General features: G+C 44.4%; 1 protein-coding gene and 1 long non-coding RNA gene across 12 annotated transcripts in view; one reads left to right on the forward strand and one right to left on the reverse strand.

Annotated features, from left to right (window-relative positions):
• The window catches only part of LOC135902405 (uncharacterized), a 35,364-nt gene extending 25,770 nt beyond the window's left edge, over positions 1 to 9,594 (forward strand). For all 4 annotated transcript variants that reach the window (XR_010564500.1, XR_010564501.1, XR_010564499.1 and 1 more), the window contains 3 exons: positions 3,859 to 3,947; positions 8,732 to 8,792; positions 9,483 to 9,594. This is a non-coding gene — a long non-coding RNA (uncharacterized lncRNA). The remainder of the gene's footprint in view (positions 1 to 3,858; positions 3,948 to 8,731; positions 8,793 to 9,482) is intronic.
• LOC135902404 (calcitonin gene-related peptide type 1 receptor-like) overlaps positions 1 to 16,161 on the reverse strand; it is a 572,650-nt gene that overhangs the window by 185,682 nt on the left and 370,807 nt on the right. The gene's annotated exons all lie outside the window — the stretch shown is intronic.

A 16,161-nucleotide genomic window follows, 5' to 3' on the forward strand; every position in this document is an offset into this window, starting at 1 on the left:
GTCTCTCGTGGGCGCGATTATGGGATATAGCAATCTTCGTTATAGCTATTTTAAGGCGCCAAAGAACAACACACATCACACAAGAGAAGATCACGGTACAGAGCACCACTCACAACTGCTTGATTTCTTATTTTTACAGAAGGCACTTACATACATACCTTCAGTACACGTAGCAACATAGCATTAATTCGAAAGCAATACATGGCCCATTACGCGAAAATCTGGGGTTGTGGTTGACGTCGTGACCAAATGACGGTGCCAAAAAATGGCCGACGGCAAAGAGTAAAACCACATCAAAGAAACACTCCAATATTTTTCTCAGGGGGGTTCCTGTAAACACAGTAAATTAATGCATTCGAAAAGAAGATTAGCTAAATTTCTGTCTTGGTAGGAATCGAGCGTGAACCTCCGGGGCAGCGAGGCGAGCACGCTTCTCCGACGTCACGGCTTCTCCAAGGTTCTGGCTGACTAAATGTGTGGCCCAGTTCTTGCATCGTTCGACATGTGACGGCACAGCCAATGGGTAGGAGGTGGCATCGCGTAATGAGCGTACGAAATTAGTGTATCAAATAAAAAGCAATAATGTCCAATTGCGTGTTACTGGGAGGTCCTTCGAGTAAGGAACTCCTTGCGGGCAAGCGACCGCGTTGAGTCGCTTGGTGCGTTTTCATTTGGCCTTACCGAGGCGCAGTTAAAACGCATGCGGGTGCTTGCACGTACAAGAAACGCGCAGAAAAAAAAATACATATCACCAAAGAGACTACACAATGTTTTCGCATTCCCAAACGTAAGCAGTCTTAAGTGCCTCCACCGAATTTTCGTATTCAGTCTACATAGCAATCTTCTCTGGAACCTGTATCAAGCTTATCTTACGAGCCATTCAGAGGCAATCCAAAACAAGGCTCTTCCCTTCATTTGTACCCGCCGTGGTTGCTCAGTGGCTATGGTGTTAGGCTGCTGAGCACGAAGTCGCGGGATCGAATCCCGGCCATGGCGGCCGCATTTCGATGGGGGCGAAACGCGAAAACACCTGTGTACTTAGGTTTAGGTGCACGTTAAAGAACCCCAGGTGGTCGAAATTTCCGGAGTCCCCTGCTACGGCGTGCCTCATAATCACAAAGTGGTTTTGGCTCGTAAATCCCCATAATTTTTTTTCACTTCACTTATTCCAGGTATTCTGGAAATGATAGTGCGACTGCACTGCGCCACCTGGCCGCAATGCAGACGCTGTAAGTCTCCGACGCGTCGCTTCTCTGAAACTTCTGTACCTGTAGTATCACGACAACATCGTCTTCAACCAGGACGACTATATCTCAGGCCACCTTATCAGCACTCATCCAAAAGAAATCACGCGAAGTGCACCAGACCATTTATATCGTGGTGCGACAGTTACAAACAATATTTCTTTCCGTCTGTCATGGAAAGCTGCAGCAATCTGCACAGATATATGTCGGTTTCGCCCTACATAAATACACACGCGCGCGCGCGCGCGTGCATTCGTTCATGCGTGTTTGTGTTCGTGCGTGTGTTCGTGCGTGTGTGTGTTCAGGATGTAATACCGCAACCAAGAATTGCCTGTACCAGCGGTGTGTAAACATTAGAAGTGTGTAGACAGAAACAATTTTAGCGGAGTGTCCAGCTTTTTTGCGCATATCAGGAGACCACTATTCCTTGGCCTGAGGTTTACGACCTTCCCGATGGTTATGTGTCTCGACTATACCAAGACCATTGCATTCTCTCTTCTGTCGTAAGATTTTATTTCTTTTATGATTAGACTTTTTATTTCTTTTTTATTATTAATGTGACCTGCAGCGATTTTTGCTTTTCCCCCTGATGGGCTCTTCCTTGGCGTTGCTTTTAGTTTTCAGAATTGGTCATCTCGCTCTCCTCTGTTTTCTTTTATTTTTCGTACCTTTGATTTCTATGGTTCTGTCAACTCTCTATTGAAGAGTAGACAAACGTTGTGCCGTCCGGTGACAGTTGGCAACCAGCTCTCCTTTCCTCTTTCTTTCTCCGTGTATATGTATATCAACGCAGTAAAATCAAATATTAATAGTACCAGAGATAAGCAAAGGGAAGACCATAACGAGAGTCAGACAGTGATTCATGTTTAGACAACGCTGGCTCGGACACAAGGTACCGAAAATAGTAACGAGCGTTTTAGAACTCTGAAACGTTAGATAATTCTCGAACCTCGAAGAAATCTAGAATGTCGGAGAACACTCGACCATTTCAAATATATCGAACGTTTTACAACTATGGAAGCGACAGTTCAGAAGCGAAAGAACGCGAAAATTTCACTTGCGTTCATTCGCAGATTGTTGTTTCCGCAGTCTTTTTCATTAATGCGAATGAGACATTATCCCTATAAGAACGAACAGGGCCATCGTATTATTTTCGTTTGACGTAAGTAACAAAAACAGACAGACAAATTTTGCACCAACGTACAAGCATCGTACCGAACGGCGCGCTCTATTTCATGGCTGGGCACATTTGTAAATAAGCCGAGTGTCCTGCGGCATCTGTCGATGCACAAAAAGAATTAAGGCTTCGAGTGGCGGCAAGGCTACCACGCCTTGAACGTGCCGTCCTCGTGTCCACGTCTACGAGCCGACAGCAAGGCCTCCGAGCGAGCAACAAGAGAAGGAGTGGCTCGAAAGTTCGCGAAAATCCTCAGATTCGCCGCTTCTTTTGTTGAATCAGCGGCCCCGTGCCTACTCTGCCGAATTTCATTCCACGCCTCTGCATGCATGGGATGCGCGCTTTTTGCAAGCAGGTTCCAAAGCGTGATGTTGCCTTTCCTTCCAGCCTCACTGCTCCGTTCCTTCTCTTTCTCATCGTTCCGTTTTGTCTTCGTACCCGGCTTCCACGCAGTGTTTGCTTCCCATAGTGCTCCGGCCTATACGGACGCTGATCCGCGAGCAGCACGGCGAGGATATGCGTCCAGCATTAAAGTTCCCATTCGCTTGCTTTCGAAGAGGGTAGGAGGTGATGCGTCGCGAGTGTTTTTTTGTGCACTACACGGAACATTTGCATGGAATCTTGATTCGAAGTGGCGTTAGCTAATAAGAAAGAGCCGTCTCGCCGATGACGCCTGCTTCCGATGGCGCGCGACGACTGAATGCGAAGGAATGACGGAGCGGTGCCCGGTTGGTTCGAGTTACGCTTGATGCATTCGGAATGACCCGGTTGATGGGCCTAGAAGCTTCTGCCATGGGACCTGTGTCGTCCAAACGCATCACTATGGGCAGAAAAAGAGTATCGGGAAAACATACGCTTTCTAGGCATATCTATAGTGACTGGGCCTTCATTTCCTAGCGTGTGCATCAAGGGAAGTGTATATCGCTACGCTATGCTTCCCTGGCAACGCCTTTGTTCACGAAGTTTTCATGGCTTCAGGTTAGTTTCATTTCGTTTTCGATCTAACATATGAATTTGTGCCTTTAGTTTGTACGTATATCTTGTAGCTTTTTACATTTCTACGTCGTCTGTGGGCATATAAAAACATGCATATAAATACATGCAACTGTTTCTTGCATGTATAATTAATAGCATCTCGCTCACATTATGCACATACATTTCTGTTGTTGCCAGCCCGAGAAACATAGGAAAAATGAGCCACTATAATTAAAACACGCACGTGGGCTCCATACACGAATAATAAAGGAAATAAAGTGACGTTTAGAATGTTACTCTAGCATATAGTGCTTATTAAAAAATTAAAGAAATCAGAGCATGGATCAGGCAGCAGTGCCAAGACGTGTAAATAACTACCCCGGAGCCGTATTTTGTAATGATCTCATGCATTTTCTAGGCTACTGTTCTTTGGCAGTTTATTAAATTCTATTTATTTACCAGAAGATGTCATGGCTGGACTGCTGGGCTAAAACCTGCAAAGAAACAGCTTTATTGGATATAGGATGAAGGGAACTTCATGCAGGAAACACGTAAGTTAACCATCGAATAGTTTGCACATTAATATACGTTAGCTGGAGTATGTACTTTCTCTATTAGCAGAACAGAAAATGGTGATGTTGCTTTTCATAGTGTTCCGGCCTCATAGTACTAGGGTGCATGCTGTGTCACTCATTCATTTCGAGACTGCTTGTACAGATTGTACATTTGAGCGGCGGGAAGACCCTTAATTCATAGCATTTTTGTTCTGTAGCCTTGCAAGAATTTGAAGGAAACGTCGATGCCCCTGGAACAAAAACTAAAAAAAAAAAGAACGGAAACAAACTGGTCACCTCTTTTAGCGAAGCAAGATATATAGAATCATGACATTTACGCTCACAAAATTAATTTGTCTTCAAATTATGCTTATCTGTTCACGGCGACATAGAAAGCTAAAATGCTCTTTCACACGAGCGATAGATGGCAGGTCGTTTAAATGCGTACGCTGGCATACGTTTGCCACTGGAAAGCTGGCGACGATGCGACTGCACTATTTCGTTGGGAGGTTAAATTAGCTTCCTGCATTCTCTTGCAGACCCAAAGTGCAAAAACTAACACAGCGACCATACCTGTAACTTCCTCGAATCGCACAACACGTTCGGGGCATTTGTTGACAGAGAAAACTAAAAAAAAAATGAAAGGAAAACGAAAAGAGAGAGCTTTCCCAGCTCCTGGTTTTTGTGACAATATTACATGATACCGAAAAAGCACAGATGGTGTGCCACGTGATGTGGAATCGACGGAGGGATAAAGATGAAGAAACGGGGATCTTCAGCGAATGCAAGTGACAGCACACATGTTTTGAGGCACCAACAACAACAAACATACCACTGAAAAAAAACTAGAAAAAGCGGACCACTGCTGCTGTTACGTCTTATGTAACGTTCCTTTCGTTCATACGTTTTCTTGCACAACTTGTTTCTTCAAACATTATTTCGCCTTGCGAGACAGCATAAAAAGAAAGCTTAGTACAAGGTACTAAGCTTCTCTTACATTTTACCACTGTTGTTCGCATATCTTACTCGTATCCGTGTTTATATGTCTAAAACAACATTTACTGTGTCGATACACGTTGGGCTTCTTTTAGTTTTTAACTGACAGAAGAGAGAGAGAAACATTATAATGTGATTAAAGCAGGGGAAAAAAAGAACCATCCATAGCGACGTGTTCTATAAGCCTAAATGGCGTTACTTGCTGTGCAAGTATTGTGTTGTGACGTATCTTGAAACCGATGTGACCTTTATGCGAACTCTGCGTGAGCGATTTTGCATCTATATGTACCTCTTATGTTGATATTGCATCTCTTTTCTGTGTCTTCCTAAGCCGGCCTATCTTTGTTACGTAGTGTCCCTGTCTCCTTTTTGTCCTTTGTTTTGGGGAGGCCTCCCGTCTTAGGTGAAGAAAGAAGAAATCTTTCTCAGTGATTCAGATTAGTTACCGTTTGTTTTCTCTCTCTCTCTCTCCCCGCTTGTTTTAGCCTGGAAACAGTTGTGCCGGCTTGAAGCCGACCTTTCCTGCATGTACAATAAATAATAATAATAATAATAATAATAATAATAATAATAATAATAATAATAATAATAATAATAATAATAATAATAATAATAATAATAATAATAATTAGTGACGTGCTCAGCATATTTTCAAGAGTGCAGTTCTTCATATCTGGCTTGAAATTTTGAGCATTTAATATGTACCAGAAAGATTAAATAAGACTAATCTGATTCCAGCCAAAAACCATGCATACTGCTTTCATCGTCTAAAGTAAAATTTATCTATGTTTACTTTGATTACTGGGCACGTCTGCGTTCACATACAAAGCGTGTTTACTACCATGCATGACTTATTGCTAATTGGTCATTTGCTGTTGCGACATTTTGTGCACATTAAATAGGCAATTAATTTATGCACTGCGGCTTCAGATCTTTCCCAAATGTTTCGGCAAACTATTTTCATCTGGGCATGGTCTAAGACGTAGCAAACTTGCAAATGCAAAACAAAACAGAAAGACTACCATAGCACATATTGGTGGCTGAGAATGCGTGAGTTGCCAAAAACTAAAAGGCAAATACGTATATCCTACAGAAAAACAATAAAAGCTTAATATGTTATTTAAGCAAGCGCGCGATAGAAAAACAGCAAAATTGTTTTTTCAGCGCCTCCTGTAACCGCGTTAGACATTACAATGAAAAAAAAAACTAGAAATGATAATTCGCATTGAGATAAATATGCAAAGAACTGGAGAATAGGAAATAAAATATGCTTATTCTGCACGCTCGCCACGCGGAAGTAAACCGTTTCCCTTTGTTCGGTGAATGCTATTTTCTCTCAGTTTTTCTGCTTACGGAGAAGGCCGCCGAAAACATTTGCATCGTTCAAGCACAGAAACTTGAAGAAACGAAAAAAAAAGGAAAAAACCGACCCGCATCAACCATGCGCATTGTTCACACGTAAGCCAGCTTTTTCGTAGTGCAGCTGTTTACTGACTACCCATATTAGACCAAGCTGGAGAAGTCAAACGAATTCTTTTGCATGTTTTTTTTTTCCGGAGGTGATAGTTACCGGAACAAAGTTCTGACGTTCGAGCTGAGAGGGAGCAGCGTCAGCACTCGCAGCATGTCATGCGCAGACTAAAAATTTCTTCAACAGTGAAAGCCAAGCTGATTTCGCGAAACTTTAGAGGCGCGCACACTATAAATGTTGCTATACATTGTACATTTTTTGCTTCCGGAACTCTCTCAGCCTCTGCAGGCCCGGTGTTCCAGGAGCATCGCGTCGGAGCAAAAGTAAATGAAGACACTTTAGTGGCTTTTTGAAAAACAGATCCCTGTGCGGGCACCTTTGACTGCCTGGTGCTGTCGGCTCACGTTCATATACTCATTGTGTTTCTTCCTCCTCCCTGAGCACCCATTCTGTAACTGTAATAGACCACAGGTTCTCTCCCCAACACACTACATGGTCTGCCTAGGTCTATTTATTTCTCTTAATTTACACTAGACTATCACCTACCCCGTTTTACTCTCTAATCCACACTGTCGTATTCCTGTGGCTTGACGTTACGTCTAATAACTTTTCGTTTCATAGCTTGTTACGCCGTCCTTAACTTCTTCTCACGATCCTTCGTTAACCTCCAAGTTTTGCCACATAGGTTAGTACGAGTAGAATACAATGATTGCACACATGTAATTTCAAGGGCAGGCTGTCATCATTTGGTAAATGCCTGGATTTCTTTGCACTGAGTGGCTAAGAAATCCTGGCAGTGTGTGCAGGACCTTGTTCAGCCAGAAAGCCACGTCCAGAGCACAAAACGGGCTTCACACAGCAACGTAAAAACGCAAGAAGAAGACGCGATACCTCATGTCGCTTTTCACACGTGGCCCCTTCTGGAACGCTACACCATGACCTACGGGAGTAGAAATCCTCTTCTCTCCTCTTTGTCATGTAATCTTTTCCCCAGTGCAAGTAAGCGCAGGCAGTACCAGATGGGGTGCTTTGGACGCTCGTCTGGTTCACTTCTCTGCCTTTCCTTTCTTTGCTCTCTCTCTCTCTCGCATCGCAAAGGAACGGTGTGAAGGAACTAGAGCGCCTTAGGGACCGACCCTATTTGCGTTTTAAGTGACGTTGTTGCATGCCAGGGATCTGACATCGGCAAAAGGGGAGAGCTATTTGTTACACATTTCCTTTACACGATCTCCCATATTGGTATGATTTTAGAGGAATGCATTGACCTTGTGCACCCGCTTAAAACAGAAAGGAACAAGACGCAAGTTGTTTGCCGGGTTTTCGTATTAGATCTGCTTAAGTACTGCGCGCTCTTGTCCTTAAAAGGTGCTGGCGTCTCCTATTCCCTAACGTCAACCCCTATGACAGAATACTCAGTAAGAGCAATTCGTATCTCCAGAGGTAACAGAAATTCATCACGCTCTCTCTAACGCACTCGATATCGTCTTCCCATTTCTGCCGCGTCACGGCGGCCTTACTGGTAACGACATTGCTGGTGCTGCTCCCCGGTAAGCACATAAAGAAACCCAGACGATGTCTCAGAATCATGTCGAGAAGCGACGCTGCGAGGGGTATTTGCTTGCTTGCTCACAAGAAGACGCAGACTTCTCAAAACACCACGAGTGTCTTTAAGGGTTGTCTTTCCTGACTTGACCTTTCGCTGAAACTACAAATACCATGACGCGTTATTAGCTGTGATATGAAACTTGCGGCACTGGTTAGGGGTGACTTTACGAAGGCCTCTCATTCCTTATTCGAATGGCAGACTCGTGCAACTGTGAAAGTACTATCGAACAATGTTGCATTTTCGTCACAGTTATGACGTGGAGTGGGACGTTGTTTGAAACCTGCGGGAATGGCTAGATGGTCAACTATATTCCGCGACCAAGTTTCTTCAACCATAGCCAAACGCATCGCTGACTCACAAGGCAAAGCATCTGGCATTACTACATCTTATGAAATCGGCGGGCCTCAGAGACCGATTTTAGGTGTGTTAGGCAGTCGCATGTGTGCGCATTGCTAGCACCTTCATCTCTATCTTTTTTTTTCGTTTGATCTCTTCATCGCCTACCTTATTGCTACCCTCCTGCATAGGGTAGCAAACCTCGCATGTCTAATTAACTTCCCTATCTTTCCTTTTTGCCTTAAATCGTACTCTACCTCCTGCTCTATATTTGCAAGCTAATACGTCGCCCCCTCTTCCCAATGTTCCCCTTTTCTCGCAATCACCCTCAAGCCACCTCCTTCCCTCTCTTTTTTTCCTCCGCATATGTAGCGCGTTGGAGCTGTGTGCGATAACTCGGGATACTGAGCTTTGTCTGGACAGAAAACAGAAGGTGAGTACCTCTGTACTCTTACTTTGGACCGCTTAGGAACAATTTCTCACTCTGCGTGATGTTTCCTCTTTGCGTCCCCTAACCTTACCTGACTACGCAAGCCCCAATGGCGTGACTCCCAACGATAGAGACTGCTCTAACAAGTGTCCTTGATGCCCACACATATGTCATCGCCTTCTCCTGGGTGAGATAGGCCACGTCCTTCATGGGGCTTCTGCACAAATGGTGCACCATATTTGGTGATTTCATGCGCCGCCTGCGGATAAGCTCCTTGATAAACGCGAAGGTTGTGCCAGCGATCCGACCAATCTGCAGCGCTTCTTATGCCGTATAGCCAACGCTGCTTCTAATCAATTGCGCAGGACGCTCAAGAAGTGCGTAGTAAGCTTATGACAAAGTGTAAATTATCTTTTTCCCACTCATGCTATTTATCTTTCTTATGTTTTGTGCCTTATATATCCCAGGCGTTCCCTAAGGTTTTACCTCATCTGAATACTGTAGTATCTAGGACAAGGTTACCATTATGACACTGTAGAATCAGGACAAAACTGCAGTGAACTTCAGTTTACTACAGATTTTACTACTTGATGTTTACAAGTGTAAACGTCGACAAATTGGATGAATTTTTGCAACTATGGGATAAAATTATTCTGCCGATAATTCTTCCTACGAATTGTTCTCCCGTTCCAGGAATTTCCGACAAGGATAGTAGCCATCAGTGTGAACATTGATGGTACCGTTCACAAATTCAAATCCACCACGTTACCTCATCCGTTGCAGCATATAATAAAACATAATGGAGCTTGCAAGGTATGTCACAACGTTTATGACGTGTTTAGTTGGGAGACTACACATTGGAACCATCATTTTGTTTTGTCATTCGCTGGAGTGAGGACACACACACAAACACGTGCACACGCACGCACGAACACGCACACACGCATGCTATTAGTACTATTATTATACACATAGATTTACTATAAGAGGGACGCTGTGGTGTCTGATGGAAAGCGCTATACGCCAATACAGCTACTAGATTATGGTGGAAAATTTCGTAGTAATGCCCTTTTGTAAGGCTTTCTGCAAGGACGATAGCAAGTGGTAATATTGAACATGTGGGAGCAGCCCTTGTCAACGCGGTTCCCTCATTACAGCAGCCCGATACTACTTACACTAGACCGTGAACTACCCAGTGAGCAATTTTGCATGAAATGAAAACGAATAGTTGCGTATATAGATAATGGAAAGTGCTTGTAGTACCTTAAGAATGCTAATCGCATTAAAAACTATGCTGCTGCACCATCACTGCACTCTTAATGTTGTTCCGTATTGGTTTCATATGGATTTTTTTTATAATTATGTTCCAATTAGTGAAACCTACGTGGAACGTAATTAAGAGGGATACATACATTCCTTATCCTGTTCAATATAAGTTTCACCAACACAACACGTCGGGAATGACATTAAGGTGTTAAACGTACCTGGTAAATTTTATGTAAAACGATATTTAGAGATATATGCGGTAACCGTGGCAAGAAGCCTGACCGAAGAAATAGTAGACGCTTAAGGATATTCGCACCACGTCGGTTTCATATAGCGTGGAACATTTTGGGAAATATGTTCTGTTTGTTGGCAGAACCTGCCTGGAATGATATTAAGATGTCAAGCTTACTGAGTACATCTTGCGTAAAATGATATTTAGAGACACTAATCCATCGATTGCGCCTTGGGACAGCATACACCGAACATTTCCTATATTGCGTAAAACGGGCTTCTTCCCCGGCTGGCTCCTGTGGCCACGACGAAGAGGACGTTCGCCGTCTGCACGTGATTTGCGCTGCACACGTGACGTCCCTCCGTGATTACGCAGCGCGACGCGCCGATCGGCGGCAACTTGTGGAGCGCGTCGTCGCATTGATCGATGTCCGTTCGACGAGCGCCCACGCTGACGAAGTGGCTGCTCGCATCTCGCAAACCCCGGATACGCAGGCGTCGAGAGCCGGTGGCACGTTGCGCAACAAGTTGGCATCGACTGGTATCCACAAAAGAAACCTGGCGATCGAAGCCTATTCAAGCCTGCGAGCGCCTTCTACTGACTCGAGAGAAGACGAGATCGGCACTCGGTTTGCAGCTCTTCATTCTGGCTCAACTGAATATTTGTGTTCTTACTACGAAGGTGCCTAAGGCAGCGACATTTCGAGATAGCGATAGAGAGGACGGTCGATTGAAAAGCACACGCAAAAAAAGTAAATAAAGGAGACGGGGCGGAAGGCATTAGGAAAACGTGAGCATTTTTAGTGGAGACCTGTGTACTCCATGACATGCTCAGGACCAACATTTACTCGTGTGTCTTCGGACCTTTAACTACTTTGAACGCGCAGAAATTCTTTAGCTAGGTGCCCGGGGTCATTTTCTGCTCCGTTCTGATCGTCCTTCCATTTCCTGTCCCCAAAAGTCATCTAGGCTTGAAAAGGTGCATACGAAAATTTCTGTACACTCACCGCCACCCACTTGTGGGAGCGATATCTTGTCAGGCAGCACAGGAGGGAAGGTTGATGCATATATTTGGCGAAACTTCGTCCTTCTGGCTTCAAACGGCTTTGTGAACTCATCATTTTGAACAAAGTAACGATTGATACACAAGTAAATAGACAACACTGAAATTGTCCGACAGCAGCATTACAATTCACGACGTCTATCTATACTACAGAAGCCCGATAATGGAACCCTTACGCTACGGTCACACACACACACACACACACACACACACACACACACACACACACACACACACACACACACACACACACACACACACACACACACATATATATATATATATATATATATATATATATATATATATATATATATATATATATATATATATATATATATATATATATATATATATATATATATATATATGTATATGTATATATGTATCGACAAACGGCAAATAACTTCCTCATGAATTATTCCTCGCCGGCAAGGGAGCGCGTTTCGATTTCGTCTTACCGAGGCGCAGTTAGAACAGAGAAGAGAGCTTGCGCGGATAACGCAAGAAAACCGATAATTGCGTCTACAACAACAGGAAAAAGCTCCCGAATAGGACACGTCGGAACAAAGGCGAGCGTGTCGGCGGGCAAATTACGCGAGAGAAAGAGCACTATACAGCAACATTTCTTTTATTCACCAAACACAAAATCGGTGGTAAAAATGAGCGTTAGGGAGATCGTCATAGCGCGCGTGGTATTATTTGCAGTTTTTGATCCGCCAAAATGCGGCGGTCTTGTTTTGACGCGACAGCGTCGAAGGCCCTGTGTCGCAGAAAGTCCCGCGTCGGCGTTCGCGGCCGAGAAAATCATGCCGAAGCACGCATCCCGAACCAAGCAGGCCCTCCGCATTACTGCGGCGGCCCTCCGTTACTGAACTAATTGAATTCCTCAAAGTAAAATGCGTCAGAGAATTTGCAAAGTACGACTTCCACGCAACCTACAGACATGATAGCGTCGGATTTTGTTTCGAATATACGAGAAATTCTGTTACACGGGAACTCAAACGCAAACCCATTTTCCAGCTGCTGTTTGAGGTCTGTCTTAGTAGAAGCGGCGTGGCTCGCTCGGTTTCTTGCAACACTATAAAAAAAAGAACCAGAAAGCTCGCCTTTCTGCATAGCGTTCGCCGCCAGCACTTACATAAGCTGCGGCTGCTGCGTAGCGTTAAAAGCAGCAAGGGATCTTTTAATGCTATCGCGTTCCACTCTTAAAGGCGAAGCTTAAGTGTCCCCCCATGTTTTTCAAGGGTATTGTATAGGCATCATAAATACTGATTAGAAAGAATGCTATCCACTATCTGACGATTCTGCAGTGGGGAGTTTCTGCCCCCATTTTGCTATTTTAATGTCTGGCACGTTGAGTCTCAAAGTCATTTTAGCGGGAGACAACGGTCAGGTCATTTTTTTATTTTCGTCCAGCATGTCGACAGTGTGCCGCTAACTATGGCACAAAACGTGCGCGTCCTCGATACCACGGAATCCGCAAAGACAGAGAAAGAAAATTTTCCCTTTAGTGAGAAGCAAGGAAAGGCAGGGAGGTTAGCGAGACTCAAATAAGTTTTGCTACCCTGCGTGGGGGGAACGGAATAAAGAAGCAATAATAAGGAAAAAAAGTAGGGACCAAGGAAAGTCATATTTAGGCGCACAAACAAGGATGCGCAGCAACAGTCTGCAGACTACATCGCACAGACTTGGCGCATCGAGATACTGAAGCAACGCCATCGTTGCTTTCTGCACCAGCGGCACGCGCGGTCATGCATGCATGGTTCAAGGATGTTCCCTTCCGGAAACCATCGCGAGTCCAGTCTGTTTTGTCCAGTGCGGCATTGGACATTGTAGTGGGACCGAAAGGCACGCGAGGTTTTCAATACTGAAAAGCCTCGTCTCCTTCTGCTCCATAAAGAATGCCAAGAACTTCACGACGTCCCTAGGGTGTCGTCGACGCCGCAGTTTCGATACGAAACTTCGAAACGGTTGTTTAGTGTTCATCGCCTCTACAACTAACCAACTCCGTCGAGTCATAGAAATTATATACAGTTTAGAAAAAGCAGTCTACACGACTCTACTCCAGATGGGTATGATGAAAAACGAAATGATATTCACAGTGCACGACAGATACGCAACCTACAAACAACACGCCATAACTCACAAGCTGAAGTATCTCATGGAGACTAGTGTCTCTGAGAGAGTTGAAAATTGTCTTCGTTTTGGAGGTGCACACGAAACACACTGGTCAAGGACGCCTCTTAGCTCAAGGGGTGACATTCTTCGATGAATTTTCATTGCAGACGTCAGTACTAGTCTTTCTATAGTGTAAATAGCCTGCAAGCGCAGAAAAAGTGCGCTATGTCTTCCCTTATGTTCATGCAGGACACAGTGGCAATCATATCCGTTTGATGTTAAGCAGAAAATGTTTAGTATTTGTGACATATAGCCAAATGTGGTGTAAACAAGACGGATCTACCCGGTTGAGGCCACACGGCATGCGAAACTGGTACATAGGATCGTAAATGCAAATATGTCCTTTCTGCTGGCCAGAGCCAGGCAAACATCTCCAAGATTCGTTAAAGAGCCTCTCCCTTAACTACACTAAAATCGTTTTGTGCTTTTCCATATGTCCCCTAGATAAACTACCAACATACCAGCGAAACCGTCAGTAACTGCAAGAAAAACAAAGCAAAAACAAAGCAATGCCACGCTGATTCCTGTAAAAGTAAGATTTCTTTTGTGGCCTTGTAAGCTGGAAAAGCTCGGTAGTAAGCTTTCCTCTAGAGCGAAATTAATTTCCCCCTTTCTGGATGCCTAGTGAACGAAGCCGGCAAGCGTGACTATGTTTATTTCCTCCTTAGGTTTCGGCGTGTTGTTTTGATGGGCAATAAACAGTTTACGTAACATTCTCTGCAAATTCCATAGTGATGCTTTGTGACTGGTTAAAGTAGATGAGCACAAACCCATCTTTAGTACAGTCTGCAGCAAGTGATGAAACTGCTTATAGCATCAAAAATTCCGTATTCCGCAACACACTACATGACTAAAATTGTTATGAGCTTAACTATCGGACTTTCATAAAGACTGACCAAATGAAGGAAAAGCACGAAAGTAAATAATCAAAATCATGTACTCTAATTACGGTAACTATATAAAGGTGCATATCAAGGCTCTAACAGACGCGAACGCTTGGATGTTTTAGGATCTTCTGTTGTGTCATAGACTGGGCCTCGACGTAATTAAGATTTATAGATCCAATGCAGACTTAATTTCAGCGCCGGGGGCTATGTTACAGATGCTGAAATATACGTCAAAGTTATCATGACGCACTAACCTTTGATTCCCTCTACAAAGTTTACTACGAGCCTCGTCAAGTTCGAACCTTGCAAAATATACTCGAAACACCGAAATCGGGGCTGACAATAGCTTTATTTAAGGTATAAGAAGCACCAATTCCCTATAATATCTAAAAATGTTCACTTTTATGAAAGTCACCGTGTCTACGGTGCATTCGTGTGACAGTTGCTCTGAATGTGCCCACAGTGGCGTCGAAGTGGAAACCGACCTTGAGCATTGCTCGCGTAAAACATCTGTTGAGTTGTGTGTCTGGGGTTGCTCACGTGAAGGGGGTATATTGCAACGGAGCTGCTTACCCCATTCTCTGACTCCAGCCTGTTCTTTCTTTCTTTCTTTGTTCATAAACTTTTTGATTTGCATGAAAAACGGCAAAATAAGCGAGGAAAACTGAGGAGCGAAAGAGACATTATTTTTTCCGCCCCGTTGTCTTGGGAGCGGCACAACACAATGGCAAAACACAACCGGCAAACCTCTCTCAGTCCTTACACCTAACAAACGGGCGCAAACGAGTGAAAAGACCGCAACCCGTTATCCGGAAAAGCCAGGCGCGGTTAGCTGTTGTTGATACGCCAGCACGGGCATTACACACGCGCGCGCACGAAATACGACTCCCCTGGGTCTTGAGTCGCACTGCGCCGCGCCTTATGTCTGCGCCTAACGCGGGTTAACACAAACCGTGCTAACGCCGACGACACTTTGCTGCGCCAACAGAGGCGACGAAGTCTGATACGACTTCACAATATCGCCAACAACATGAATGGGCGTTGTCACGTTGTGAATGCGAACCGTAATCTCACCGACGCCCTCCAAGGAACTTCGACTGTACTGAGCTACACTTCCCAGTGCCGCAAATTCTCTTACGAGGGGCGCTTTGCAAGTGACTTGGCTGAAAGGAGCATGCAAATGAATTGGTCTACTTGCGCGATGCGCGCGGCTTAGCTTCGCCGAGAATGTAGAGTGGGCGTGCACCAGGACTCGTGAAAATTCACAAACTATATGGGTGGCACTTGTCGCGGTCTTGCAGGCAGGTTTGCTGCCTTCGACTGGCTAATTGTTGTAAAGTGTTGTGATGGGTATACGACGAAATGTAAAATAAATTTGCGTTGCTAACGAATTCCCGGCCGTCAGCATCTCCATTAGCAAACTTTAACAAAACGCGTAGCGATTTGTTGTACAGCCTGTTAGACGGTCAGAATTAACAGCTTTTGCCCACCGCCTCCTTTCTCACCGCCGCGTTATCAAACTAGCCAACTGGAAATAATGCTTTTTTAAAGTTCGGTAGCTTGCGAAATGTGCGTCTCTCCTTTTTTTCGAATCCCTCATATAGGCTTTTGTTATCAACCCACGCTCTCGTATGGCTTCAAATTTGTGTGTTGATCGTGCACGTGCTACATCGATGATAACAAAAAGAATACAGCGTGTGCCACAGTGCTCGCTTCTTAACCTGTATTCAACAAGCTTCTCAAA

This window comes from Dermacentor albipictus, chromosome 1 (genome assembly GCF_038994185.2).
Source record: "Dermacentor albipictus isolate Rhodes 1998 colony chromosome 1, USDA_Dalb.pri_finalv2, whole genome shotgun sequence".
In the NCBI taxonomy this organism is placed as follows: domain Eukaryota; kingdom Metazoa; phylum Arthropoda; class Arachnida; order Ixodida; family Ixodidae; genus Dermacentor; species Dermacentor albipictus.